This window comes from Cornus florida, unplaced genomic scaffold (genome assembly GCF_030987335.1).
Source record: "Cornus florida cultivar Cherokee Brave unplaced genomic scaffold, ASM3098733v1 CherokeeBrave_3.0.0_Hap2_Chr05, whole genome shotgun sequence".
NCBI classification, from domain to species: Eukaryota; Viridiplantae; Streptophyta; class Magnoliopsida; order Cornales; family Cornaceae; genus Cornus; species Cornus florida.
The window spans coordinates 24634151-24649684 of NW_026775575.1; positions in this window are offsets into that span (position 1 = coordinate 24634151).

Consider the following 15534-nt stretch of genomic DNA (forward strand, 5'->3'; position numbering starts at 1 on the left):
GGGTATTATTGAGGATGTGTTGATTAAAATTAATAAATTCTTTTTCCCAGTCAATTTTGTTGTCACTGACATGGAACCGGCCCCAAATCCCAAGAGCCAAATTCCCGTTATCCTTGGCCGTCCCTTCTTGGCAACCGCAAATGCCAACATCAATTGTAGGACGGGGATAATGAAAATTTCATTTGGGTATATGAAGGTGAAATTGAATTTATTTAATTCAACCCCGAGTTTAATAGACAAGCATGAAGAAGTGTGTGTTATGGAAAAGTGTCTTGAAAATGAAATTGAAAATTTTGAGTCTTTGCATGGAAGTAAAATTTCCAAAAGTTTACCTTCCAAAATGATTTTGAAGAATGTTAATTTTAAACCAAGTGTTAAAAGGGCATGGAAGCCCAAAAATTGCATTGATAAAGGACCATCAATCTCCTTTGAGTCAAATCCAACAAGTTCTTTAGGGAATAATTTGTTGGGTGGGATTCAAAAGGCTATTCACCCCGTTAAGGAGGGGATGCCCAACAAGATTTTTTATCCGGGCTAAAAGAGTCCAACGTCTTGCTAGAGATGTTATAGACTAGTGCATTTCGTAGGGTTTTTACATGTTTCTGCGTCGTCTAGATATGAGTTGCACTGAAAAATCCGGCTTGAGAGCCATTTTCTGCATTTTGAGCACTGCCAATGAGGTTTCGATTGATTGAACTCTAGTTCGATTGATCGAAGTCACACTTCGATCGATCGAACTCCAGTTCAATTGATCAAAGTCACACTTCAATCGATCGAATCACCTGGATTGAGGACCTTTCAAATTCCATTTCAATTGATTGAAGGCAAGTTTAATCGATCGCAATCCATCTTGGATCAATCGAAATTAAGGGTTCGATTAATTGAAGTACTTTGATTAATCGAAAATGCGTCATTTGAATCTTTCATAAATCCCTTTTAGCTGTTCAAGTTCTAGATTTTATTTTTCTTTTCTTTTCTTTTCTTTTTCTTTTTCTTTTTTTTCTTTTTCTTTTTCTCTTTTTTCCTTTTAATTTTTTTTTTCGCTTTTCTTCTTTTTCCTTTTCTTTTTCTTTTTCTTTCTCCCTCCCCCCTATTCATCTTCTCTTTTGCACTAAACCCGAACTCTCTCTTCTCTCTCTCTCTCTCACTGAATCTCTCTCTTCCCCTCTCCATCCATCTTTCCTTCATTTCTCCCTTACTTTCCAAGCAGCAACCACCCCACCTTCTCCATCTCTCCTTCCGGCGAGCAAACCAAGCTCACCGCCGTTTCCTCCACTGACGACGGCGAAGATTTTTGGCCCCAAGACCAAATCTCGGCATCTCTTTCCGTATTTCTCTCTTTCTCTTCATCTCCAGCCGATTTAGTCCAAGGAGACGCCGAAATAAGCTACGGCGAGCTTCTGAAGTTTCTGGCGAGCTTCCGGTCATCTTCTCCGACGCCGACGAGGTTAAAAAACCTCCGTTTTTGCTCCAAATCTCTTCCTCTACTCTTCTCTACTCTCTAAGTTGTCAAGTGAGTTTAAAATTTTTAGATTCTCATTTTTGCATCTTTATTTTTATTTTATTTTTTTTTCTATTTTTGTTTCTTGCTATATTTTTATTTTTGCCTTCAGCTTTGCATGATAGTAATTTTGTATATATTCTTGTGTATATATTTAAATGGAAAACAAAATAAAAATTGAAAAGCAACAAAAACAAATAAAAAATAAAAAATGCTAAAAAATAATAATAATAAATAATAACAATAAAACTGTTAAAATAAAAATTTTGTTGACAATGGTTTCTACAAATTTTGGACACAATTGATTTGGACTGACTTTCTGATATTTGTTGAATGTTGATGGAACCAAATGACAATGGAATGTAGTTGGTATAGCTTTTAGAAGGAGGATGGGCAAATTTCATTGGGTTTTGTGAATTGGTTGTGGGCGGTGTCCCTCGTTGAATGTTGAGATTAATTAATTGATTGTGTTGAATGTTATACATGGATGTTTATTATGTTTGAAAAAATTTTGGGATGTCCATTTTTAAAGGGAAACCATGCCGGATTTTTGAAAATTTTCTACACTTGGATTTTAAAATCAAAACAAGGCATGTGGTTTGATTCTTGGACTTTGAGATAGAATTTGAAAAAAATTTCAAAATTGATTTTGGGTTAAAAAGAAAGTAATGTTTGACTTGTTTTCAAAGATGAAATGTTGATGTTGATTTTGCAAATTAAATGGCATTGAAAGTTTGAATAGTTCCACCTTGTCTCATTTGTTTTGAAAAAAGAAATGCATAGATTTGATCTAAGTTATCTAAATTGCTTGCAAGTGTGACTTAATTTGATTTTGTGATTTTGAATTGAAAATGAAAAGTTATCTTCAATGCATAACAATGTTTTAAATGGACCTCTTTGAAAAGTTTTGATTGGATTGAGTGCATTATTTTGGTAAAATAAGCTTTCATTGTTGAAATGCATTGTGCTTTGGGTTTGAAATGTTTAAAAAGGGAAATTTTTTAACTTTGTTTGAAAAATGTGAAGTTAAGCTGCATGATTACTTCTATTGTTGTTTATTCATTGCATGATTCTTGTCATGAAGCTTTTATACAATGCAATTGAATGTTTTGACCACAAAGTTTTCAAAAATTCTAATTTTGCCCCAAAAGTGTTGAGAAATTTCAAAGTTAACCAAAATGCCCTTCTTTAAATTGAAGCTTGTTCCATTTGATTCCTTTGCATCCATTTGAAAATGCTAAGTGCCTTTGAACTTGTATGTTCTATAATTCTTGATTCTTGCTATGCTAGGGTTGCAATTTGATGTCTTTTGATATTCTTTATCATGATTTTGATCTTCTTGTGCTTAATGACTTTGAGACCTACCAAATGTAATTTCTGACTAAGTTTAGGGGTGTCTTATGGATTCTTAGAAGTTTAAAATACCTGATTTAGATGTTGTGTCTGTTCTTTGGCCTTAGTCTTTCTTCTTGAACTTCAATGAGATTTTGACATGCATTTGATTCAATTTTGAGGTTATGCTTGCTTTGTTTTGCAAAATATCTGTTTCCACACCATTATCTTGATAGCTTTCACTTGTGATCTATTCTTGATGACCAAGGTTCTTTCCAGTCTAGATTCTGACTTCTAGAGGGTAAGTTTCTTGTATTCTCATATTTATCCATTCTCTATTTCATTTAAGCATTAGAGGAGGTCACGAGCCATGAGTGATCATAGGACTTTGATTTTTTTCTTGCATTGTAGTACAGGATATTTCTTTGTTTAGAGTTATTGTTCTATATGCATCATTCTAATATATGTCATTTAGTTGCATACCATGTCTAGGATTCTTTCTTGAATTTGCTTGTCATAACATGCCTAGGATTGTAGTGTTTTGCAACCGTACATTTCACTTAGTCTTTATTACATGACATGTTTATTTCTCGAGTCCTAGGTTAACAGTTGCCATGCCCATATTCTTCATGTTATCCTGCTTACTATATTTAATCTTTACTATTGTACTTGTAGACATTCTTACTAGGAATTGATACGATGTCATCCTAGGGTCTACGTGTTATATCTTTACAGCATCCACTTGAGTAGTAGGTTTGTGAATGCACATTGCATCATTTATGCACATCACAGCCTATACTTGTCCTGTTGATCATATTTCTGCTCACATGTTCCATATGTGATTTTTCTGCCCTCTATGCCATTTTTACATATCTGATCTGTTTTGTTTATCTAAGGCATCTAGGATGTTGATTCTAAAGCTTTCTTAATCATTTCTAGCACAAGCATGATCCTATTTGTCTATTTGCCATTTCTATCTGATTCAGGCATGCTTTGTGTTTTCCTTCTCAGTTGCTTACCTTATCCTATACCTGTGCACTGATTTATATTTATGTTTTGTAGATGCAACGTCGAAGAAAGACTCTTGCTAGGAAGTGAGTTCACAGAGTTCCACAGCCTCCACCTCTGGTTATAGAACCTTCATCTTCTTCATTTACGGCATCAGTTCAGTCTAAGACTTCTGCCATGGATGCCGAGCATACTATTATCCAAGAGGTCCCCGCTGAGTCTTACGCTTGTAAGACACGGGAGACTGAGTACAGATTTGATAGAGACCTATTCTCTACCTTGGATTAGACCAAGTGGTCTTTTGATGAGCTTGTGAGGCGGGGCATTGATGCCACCATGACTCCAGCAGATACAGTTGTCTACCCCCGGTTGGTTGCTCTGTTCTACCAATGCTTCCAGATGGATAAGGATGACATACTTCTTTTACACACTACTATTGATGGTTAGGAGATTGATATTTCTCTCCTGGCCGTAGCTGCTGCCAGTCGATGCCCCCACACTTCTCCATTGGATAATGATACTCAGGAGCCTTTATACCCTACACATCCACCATTTCCCACTAAGCTGACAATGGTAGCTACACTATCACCACAGGTTTCATATGAGGCGCACACATTTGTAGATCGGGTCGAGATTGATCCGTGGTACTGGTTCTTCGATTCAGTATTGCACTTCAATGCCTTCTCTATAGGCCATGGCACTCAGAGGCGAGAAGGGATATTTCAGGCTTTATATTGTTTAGATCAGGGGTATTGGATTTCTATTCCTGTGCTTATATGGGAGCTCATGCATAAGTTCTGGAAGAACTTGCATCATTGACACAGTTCTAGAGCAGAGACCTGGCCTTTATCTTTTGGCTATTTGATTACACAGCTACTTATAGACCAGGGGTATCAATTTAACCCTAAGGAGATTCCAGAGCCTGATACAGAGCAAGCCAAGAGAGCCTATAACCTGGCTCGATGGAATAAGACTTCCAATTCATGCCACAAAAATAAAGCAAACAAAGACTTAAGTAGTAGTAACAGAGAGTAGTAGCAGAGGCCACCGCAGCAAGCGATGCCCCAGAGGATGATACAGCAGATAGATCCCCCCCCCCCCAGGTAGAGACATCGCATTACCACCTCAGGTTCTACCTCCTAACTAGATGCACCTGGTGCATCTCAGTAGACTAGCCCTTCACATGCCCCTCCTACTGACCCGACAGCCCATACCAGCACTAATTCTAGCTACAGATCAGAGGTAGATCAGCTGCACACAAATTTCATATCTTTTAGAGCTGATATGACTAGGCGGCACGAGGATGTCACAAGGTGGTATGATGACCTGGTGAGGAAACATGATGACTTGGTGGGAAGGCATGATGATTTAGTTTGGTGGTCAGATGAGTTGCATACAGATGTAGTTGAGGTAAGACGTGATCTAGGCACACTACGCACTGACCTTACCGATTCTCTCACTCGCCACAGTACTGAGATGTCTGCCATGCTGCAGCATATTGTGGTTATGATTACTCCGGATCCTACCATCTGATTCTATTTTCTCTCTTTCTTCTACTCATTACCTATCTCATATTTACACTGCTATGACTGTGATATTACTGCACCATCTTGACATTTGCACTGGTTTTGGATATTACTTGGATATTTGTGTTGGATATTTTTGGATATTTCAGATATTTTGGATCTTTGTGGATATTATGGTTTATATTACACTACTATATTGCTTTCTGGATATCTACTATTGCATTTATTTTCTATCTATGGATTTTTGGATCTTAATATCAGTTTTGGATACTCTGAGCTTTACATTTCTAAATACCATGATTTTTGCCCAGTTCTCAGTTCCACTTCTCAGTTATATCATTGATGCCTATGTTTTGATAGGTGTTAGTGTGACCATTTTCAGACAAGTTTTCAGAATCTAAGTTTGGGAGTGCACCTTCCAAAGTTGAGCTTCCGTTGACGGGTCCTTTGTACTTCACCCATTTAGTATACTCTTTCCATTATCTCTTGCTTCTTTACACATTGAGGACAATGCACAGATTAAGTTTGGGGGTGTATTTGCATACTTTACATGTCACACTTACTTTCTATGCATGTGATTTGATTTGAGAGTCTTGGGCTATGATTTTGATCTTTTGAGGACCAAGATACTTAGAATTTAAAAATTGCTTGACCTGAGAGTCCAATACTCCTTGTATACTTTATGGATACCATTTAGAAGTAAATTTTTTGAAAGATTGATATCTTACTTGCATTTGTGGTCCACATCATCTTGATTTTGTAATTATTTTGAGATTCACTCTAGGATTCTACACTAGCACAGGAACACACAAGCATTCATTTGTGGGGTTCATGCTTTGTTGATTATTGAATTGGTTATATCCCAATTGAGCTAGTAGTGCATTGAAAGCTTTCATCTTGACAAAAGCGGATAACAAACCCTTTTCATTGATTAGCTGGGATTCTAGCCTCATCAAGCACTGAATTTCTCGCACCGAAAGGTGGAGGGCCCAAACTATAGGTTAATAACTGAACTTGCTAAAAAAAAAAAAAAAGTTGCAAAAGCAATAACAAAGTGAGGACTTTTCCCAAAAGGTGAGAAGTGGGAAATGATTAGATTGAGGATGTTTTGATTTGTAGCCTAGTTGATTTAAGCTTGTAAGTCCTTAGGGATGTTTAAACACCTAATGCCCTAAAACCGTCCGGTTTGGGAGTCATTGACCTAACGCTTGACCTCATGGATCGCTGGAAAGCTTAATAGATCAACACATTGCACCATACTTCCATCTTTGATCTTTGATCGAGTGAAAAGAATAAGCACACCTAGTTGAATAAAGCTTTAATAAAAGGTCCATTCTTTGTTTTGATGATTATGATTAGATTTGTGTGCTAGTTTGAGGGTAAGGATGTGATCATTTCTCTAGTTGGCTTAGATAGCAACATATTTGACGCTGGTCCACTTAAAAGAATTCTAAAATTGTTTTGATTTGCATGATCATTTTCTTGATGTGTGGAGGACCATACTTGCTTGCTTGATGTTGAAATTTTGGGAGATTTCTTGGAAAGGGTTGAAAAATTGCATACTTGAGGTAGTTTTCTCCCAATACTTGTTTTGTATATTGGTGGTGCTTCTCTTGTGAAAAAGAGCTCAATATTTATGGGTATCATTTCTGAAGAGCCTCATGAGAATTCACTCGTCCACTAAGGGTAATCTAGGGGTTTCAAAGGCTTGTTGCATATGCTAAATGCAATCGTGTTCCCTACGAAAGTGGTGCTATCCTTTTATTACTTTCTAGTTCATAGTTACTTAGTTATTTATTTCTTTATTTTCCTTATAGTTCATTGCTATGGACTAGCAATATCTAAGTTTGGGGCTGTGATAAGTGCTCAAATGTGACGTATTTTAACACCTAAGCTAAGGTATTTTAGTCCATTCATCTATTGTACTTTCATGTCTTAGATACTTATTTGTGTTTTTGCATATTTTAGGTTAATAAAGTTCAAACAGGCTAACAAGAGCCATTTAGCTAAGTTTTGGAGCTAAGGAGCAAAGTTGGAAATAAGCCAAGAAATATACACAAGAGGAACTTCGATCGATCGAAGGGGAGTCCCGATCGATCGAAGAGGTCTACAATCGATTGAAATGAAGGCGGTGCCAACTCAGTAGAGTGGATAAGGCCAGCAGATATTTTTTATGCCACGTCAGCTTCGATCGATCAAAGTTAAGTGTTTGATCGATCGAAAATCTTCAATCGATCGAAATGCCTGCTAGCAGTGAGCTGTCTAATTCCCGAGTGCACCGATTTCTACCTAACTTGTGCAGTTACGAATTTCCTCAAATCAGAGGCTATAATTCTAACTTGGTCCTTACTCAAAGGAGTGTGTAATTGATTTATTGAACATTATAGTATCATCCATCATAGAGATAGACACTAGAAAATAGAAAAAAATAATTTTCCTCTCTAGAACTAGGGTTTTGGGAAAAAAATAAGGATGAAGATGATGATACTAACCTCTAAGCTAGCCTTTGAGGGTTCCATGTCTACTACAATGAGTGGCTAAATTCTTCTCTTGGGGCTAGAGATAGCCCCTAGGCTTACTTCTCAAACCTAACTTTTGTGTATTTTTAGGGATTTTAATTGTAATGGATGTTTTGACCATGGATTAATATAGATCTTATGATTTATACTTGATTTGGATAGATTAATGCTTTCAATTGATCATTTGGCTCTAGTCATATGTCTATGTACGCTAGATTTGATGTTCATGTTTTTATCTCTAGATTTAATGAAATTAAAGCCTGTCTATGTATGTTGATGATGTTAATCTAGTGATGGTCAAGGCATGGTGCTTAACAGAACACTTTTGTGATTTACTTGATGGTTCACACTTGTTTCTTGATGGATTGTATCACATCTCTAGTTTAATTAGCTTATTTTCATGTCTCTAGCCTAGTTGTAGTGTAGTTGCTTTAATTTCTTAGGTAGGTGAACAATCCATTCTTATTTCTTGATGTTCCATACTTGTGAATGCAAAGAGTGCATCTCTCTAGATATTTGTGTGTGCATTAATTGTGGTTTAATTGAATGGATTTTGGTCTCATTTGATAGGTTGTGTTATTCATTAAAATTGGTTAAACAATTTATACTTATTTGCCATCCATGCTTAGTTTCAATTGATGTCACACACACACACAAGTTACAATTTAAATTTTCCCATTGATATACAATTGCTAATGTTTGATAAAGTGAAGCTTAGTGGTGACTCTAAGCCCCAACACCTCTCTTCTATATCTTTTCCCTAATTTCTAGATTGCTCTCTTTTTACTTGCATTAATCTTTAATTGCATTGTAGTTTAATTAATCAATCCCCAACAATCTTTGATCACTCGACCTACTAATCAGACATTAGTTTCCATCACAAAGACAGCTCATTTCCCTTGGGACTATCCCTACTCACCCTAGCTATATTTATATTTAGAAGTGGTAGTGACAATTTCTAAATTTAAACTTGGCCACACTACACACTTTTTATGCAATTTGGTCTTAAGGACGACGATCACACCACTACTATTTGTGATGAGGGTGACCAGGTTAACTGTGTAGTCCAGAGGTTATTGTATGCATCAAAGTAGGAGGCTAATCAACAGCGACATAGTATCTTTCGTACCAAATGCACAGTCAATCAAAAGGTTTGTGATGTGATTGTGGATAGCGGCATGGTGCTTGCCATACCTATGCACCAAAAGGTTACAAAAGATGTTGAACTAAGAGTGTGAGTGTACAATGTGGCCAAGTTTAAAATTTGTAAAAACCACCACTACCTCTAACTAAAAATATAGCTAGGGTGAGTAGGGATCGTCCCAAGGGATTTGTGGGTACCATTGCAATGGAAACAATATATAGGGTTAGTAGGTCGAGTGATCAAAGAATTGATTAAACTATTATGGAATTAAAATTAAAGTAAAAAAAAATTCAATGATTAATAAAGTAGAGAAAGATATAGAGGGGAGGACTTGGGGTACTAGAGCTCACCACTAAGCTTGACTTCACTAGACACTAGCAATTGTATATTAATGGGGAAATTGACTTGTAACTTGTATGTGTGTGTGTGTGTGTGTGACATTAATTGAAACTAGGTATGGATGGAAAATAAGCATAGGTTATCAAGCCAAATCAAATGGAAAGCACAACCTATCAAATAAGACCAAAATCCATTCAATGAAACCACAATTTATGCACACACAACTATCTAGAAACATACACCTAATGCATTCATAAGTATGGAAAACCAAGGAACAAGAATAGATTGTCCACCTATTTATGAATTTAAAGCAACTACACTACATCTACACTAAAAACATGAAATTTAATTAAGTAAGCTTAAGTTGTGGTATAATCCACCAAGAAACAAGTGTGAACCATCAAATAAATTGCAAGAGTGTTCAATTAAGCTCTATATATTGACCATCTCTAAATTAACTTCATCCATACATATAGACATGCATAAATTCCACTAAATCTAAAGAAAAGCACATGAATCATCCATTCTAGCATACAGAGACATATGGTTAGAAGTAGATAATCAATTGAAAGCACTAATCCATACATATCAAGTAGAAACCACAAGATATATTTATAAATCCAAGCTCAAAACATTGTTACAAATAAATACCCAAAAATATACAAAGAACTAAGTCTAGGAAGCAAACTTAGGGGCTACTCTAGCCCCAAGTAGATGTTTAGCCACTCATTGAAGTAGTCATCCAACCTTCAAGGGTTATCTCCATGGTAGGAATGACTTCCTTCTTGATGGAAATCCTAGAAGAATGGAAGAACTCCCAAAATGTGTAAAAGCTCTCTAATCTCTAGCCTCCTCTCTAAGATAAGAAAATACAAGTTATGAATAACAACTATAATGCTCTAAAAATGGCTCTTAATCCTTATATAGGTAGGTCAAATGTTGCCCTAATGGTCTGGGCTCGAACACCAAGGTCCCTCCAACGATTGCACCATGAGCCAACTTTTAATGAGCTGGAATCTATTTTTTTTCGGACTTGGGGAAGTTTGATCAATCAAACTGTGTTAAGATCGATCAAAAATGGCTGAGATCCATCAAATACTACAGAGATCAACCTTCCTTGGTGGCACCTTTTTGAATAAAGACAAATCTCTGAGATATTTTTGGGAAGAAGACAAAAATGGTAGGTGGGTGGTAGGTGTAGATAAGATAGAATCATTTCGATCGATCTGGAAAATGTTGGATCGATCGAACTTGTTAGATTCTTTTGGATAAGGACAAAGGCTTGGATCCATCTTGAATTGTTTAGATTGATGAACTTTCGATCGATCGAAGAAATGCTGAGATCAATCGAACATGTTGAATTTTCACACTTTGCTTCATTTTGCTCCCACTTTGCTCCTTTCTTCCATTCAACTTGAGTTAACTTCTTTAATGCTCTTATTTGGCTGAATTGACTTATTTTTTGAGATAAGCACCTGAAAAGGGCAATAACACGAAATTAATCTAAAACGGAAAAGTAAGATAGATAAAGGTCCGAGAATACCTTAGCTTAAGGGGTTTAAATGCGCACTTTTCAGTGCTCATCACACACCCAAACTTAAATATTGCTAGTCCCTAGCAATGAACTACAAAGTAAAGGAATGAAATGAACAACTATACAACTATGAACTAGAAAGCAATAAATGGATAACGCCACTTTCGTAGGGAACACGATTGCATTTAGCGTATGCAACAAGCCTTATAAACTTCTAGGTTACCCCTAGTGGACGAGTGAAGTCTCATGAGGGTTTCCAAAAATGATACCCACAAACTTTAAGCTCAATCTCACTAAAGAGGCACCAATATTGCAAACAAGCATTGGGAAAAAATGTAATACCCCTAGTTTTCAAAAGGATAAAAAGGGAATTTAATTATTTATTTTATTACATTTTATTTAATTATATGATTATGTGCTTACGTGGCTAGGTGTTTATGTGGCTACATGATTATATGTTTGTTGTCTTAATTGCTTATGTGATTTATTTGAATTAATTGGATGCTTGTGTAGTTAATTAATTGGGTGTTTTACTTAATAAATTGATGTGTGGTTTAATTGTAGTCATTTATTTGGATTAAATCATTTAATTGTTTTATGTTGTATTTTATTTTAAAGGAGTTGGATATAAATAGTAGTAATGGACCAACCCAATAGGTCACATGGACTACTTGGATAGGAGTTAGTTGGGTACGAATGTTTACCCATGGATGGATGTACATATATATATGGGTATATATGTATATAAGGATTTTATATTCATTAGTATTATAAATAGTTAATAGTAATTTAACTATAGTCAGATATATATTATATATATAGTTAGAAGGGTATATAGTATATATATATGTATATATGCTTATTCACATGAGTTTTCTAACAGACTTATATATATATAATTATTTTTATTTTCCTTTTTCCTGATATTTTTCCTTAAGGCAGACTTAGGGTTTGATTTGGATTAGGGTTATATTGGATTACTATATATATAATAGTATAGGTCTGTGGGAGGCTAGGTTTTCATATACGTGATATATTTTACACTTAGAGGCAGAGAGATACAGAGAGGAAAACGTAAGGGAAAAGAATGAGGCTTTAGCCAAGGGTTCAAGGCAAAACCCTAGGAGGAAGAAGGGGAGAATGTTTGTGGGGTTAGGACTGAGCAGCAAAAGGTTCGACGGCAACCAAGGTCACCGAAATCAGAGGAAGAACACAGAGAAAGAGATTTGGGATTTTCAATTTGAAATCCTAAGGCAAGTTTTTTTCTTACTCTCTCCATTTGATCTATGTTTTGATACATGCCTAAGATTAAGAGTGGGACTGCAAAGTTAAGAACCTTAGAAGGGGTCCTATTAATGATGCAGACAGCTGTAAGAACTGCATCTCCCCAAAATGATTAGGGAACATTCATGCCAATGCAGATTGCTCTGGCTAAGTTAAGGATGTGGCGATTCTTTCTCAGAACGACCATTCTATTGAGGAGTTTTAACATTCGACATTTGATGCTCAATCCCAAATTTTGTACATAACTGTTGTACCTCCTCATAAGTGTACTCCATACCCTGGTCAGATCTAAATTTTTTAATGGTATGACCATATTGAGTCTGAACCATTTTCATAAATTTTTTAAAAATTATTTTTGGTTTTTCCATAAGATAAACCCACGTAACACGACTATAGTCATCAATGAACAACACAAAATATTGAAATCCAAAATTAAAAGTAATTGGGCAAGGCCACACATCTGAATGCACAAGATCAAAATGTGTTAGAGTAGATTTATTACTACTAGCGGGATAATTGGAACGAATATGTTTAGCCAAGTGGCATATCTCACAGGATAAATTTGAGAATGCCACGTTACAAAATAAGAAGGGAAAAAAATGTTTTAAATAACCGAAAGAAATATGTCCTAAACGGATATGCCAACACATAAGCCGAGCTTTATTAGATGAAACAAAATTAGAAAAATAAACTGAATGTGCTTGAGGTGACAAAGTAGCATCCAACACGTATATGTCGTCCACTTCATGCCCATTGCCAATCATCCATTTCAACACCAGATCCTAAAAAATATAGTGAGAGGGAAAGAATGTTACACTACAATTTAATTATTTAGTAACGCTATGAATAGAAATAAGATTTGTAGTCAATTGTGGAATATGAAGTGTATCAGACAAAGTTAATGAATGAGTAACTGATATGCCCTTCCCAGCAATGGAAGATGGAGAGCCATCCGCAAGGCGTACCTTGTGATGGCTAGAGCATATACTATAAGATTGGAAGAATATGGACATACTAGTCATATTGTCTAGAGCATCAAAATTAATAATCCATGGTGTCAAAGACGTAGATACACTATGTGCAGACGCAATAGTACCTAAGTGTGCATAAGTTGAGGTTGGCTGAGATGTTACCTCCATTTGATTGAAGAATTGTTTAAACTTGTCCAAATCAGCTTGAGTCAAGGTAATAGTGGCAGAAAATAACGAGGCAAAGTTGTTAAGAGCCGACAACGAGATTGGTTATGTAATAAAATGTGCAGAGGATGGAGGCTATTGTTTTTATTTCGGTGGGCGTCCATATAGTGCATAACAATGAGATTTGAAACCATAAGATAAACCCATGTAACACGACTATGATCATCAATGAACAACACAAATAATCGAAATCCAAGACTAAAAGTAACTAGGCAAGGACCCCACATATCTGAATGAACAAGATCAAAAGGTGTTAAAGTAGATTTATTACTACTAGCAGGATAATTGAAACGAACATGTTTAGCCAGGTGACACATCTCACAGGATAAATCTGAGACTGCCACGTTACAAAATAAGGAAGAAACCAAATGTTTTAAATAACTAAAAGAAATGTCCTAAACGTATATGCCAACGCATAAGCTAGGCTTTATTAGATGAAACATTAGAAAAAGAAATTGAATATGCTTAAAGTGACAAAGGAGCATGCAACAGGTATAGGCCGTCCACTTCATGCCCACTACCAATAGGGATGGCAATTTGTACCACCCCGCCGGAGCTCCACCTCGTTAAACATAGGTACGAGAATCATTTTTATTTCATAGGGGTGGGTATAGATACAATATTGAAACCCGTCGCGGGTCACAAGGTGGGGATGGGTACTAATAAATAATCGCCCCGCCCCGCCCCGTCATATACAATTATTATTATTTAGTTATATATATATATATATATATATATACACACAAATGAATATAATTTATAACCCTAAAGGCCTCGGTCCACAAGTTCACACAACGAACACATAGGTCGGCTTTCACCCAAAAACCAAACCCTAGATCCCTCACGTCTGGCCTCATTCACCATAAATGTCCAGATTGGCAAGTCCATTCCAACCCTCATGTCCTCATGCTTGTTGCTCTTGTTTATACCGGCAATTGTTTTCCCAATGGTGACAAAATCAGCGGCTTCGACGGTGATGAAGGCCTCAATTGATCATATCCACGAGATTCATGGCATTCATGGTAGTTTGGTGGTTCGTCTAGTTAATATGGTGGTCGGAGAGGTAGGCTACATGGTGGGACTATTGGTTACCTTGGTCGTTGTGGTTATGGTAACCATTCTAGTTGTCGGTTGACCGGAGCTAGTGGCTGAAAAAACAGTGGTGATGTGCAGACGATGGCGCGTATTGGGAACCTACCTGTAAGTAGATCTGACGCGCCGCATGATGTACATTGCATCCCCAACTGAGCTTTATTAAATCCAACATAAAAGTACAAAAAACATGAAGAAATTTTTTTAAAAGGGCGGGGCATGAGTACAACAATCTCCCAACGTGGCAGGGATGGATTGTGAAAATTCAACCCACCACGGATATAGGGTGGGGATGGATTCATATATAATTAGACAGGGTGGGGACAGGTTTAGGAAAACCGGCTTCAAACCCACCTCATTGCCATCCCTTACTGCCAATTGTCCATTTCGACACCAGATCATGAAAAATACAATGAGGGAAAGAATGTTACACTACAATTTAATTGTTTAGTAATGCTATAAATAGAAATAAGATTTGTAGTCAATTGAGGAACATGAAGTGTATTCGACAAAGTTAATGAATAAGTAATTGATATGTGACCCTTCCCAGCAATGAAAGATGGAGAGCCATCAATAAGGCGTACCTTGCGATGGCCAAAGCAAATACTATACGATTGGAATAATGAGGACATTCTAGTCATATTGTCTGAAGCACCAGAATGAATGATATATTATATCGAAGATGTAGATACTCTATGTGCTGACGCAATAGTACTTGAGTGGGCATAAGTTGAGGTTGGCTGAGATGAATGCCTCCATTTGATTGAAGAATTGTTTAAACTTGTCCAAATCAGCTTGAGTCAAAGTAACTGTGGCACAAGATGACGAGGCAAAGTTGTTAGAAGTCGACAACGAGATTGGTTATATAACAGAATGTGCAGAGGATCGATACTGTTGTTTCTGTTGCAGTGGGCGTCCATGTAGTGCCTAACAATGATATTTGATATTACCAATTTTCCCACAATGGGCACACCGCCTACGTTGTCATCCCGGGGGAGGACAAGTGGTAGAACTCTGAATTGATTGGGATGCTATAGTGCCTGAAAGGTCGGGAACATG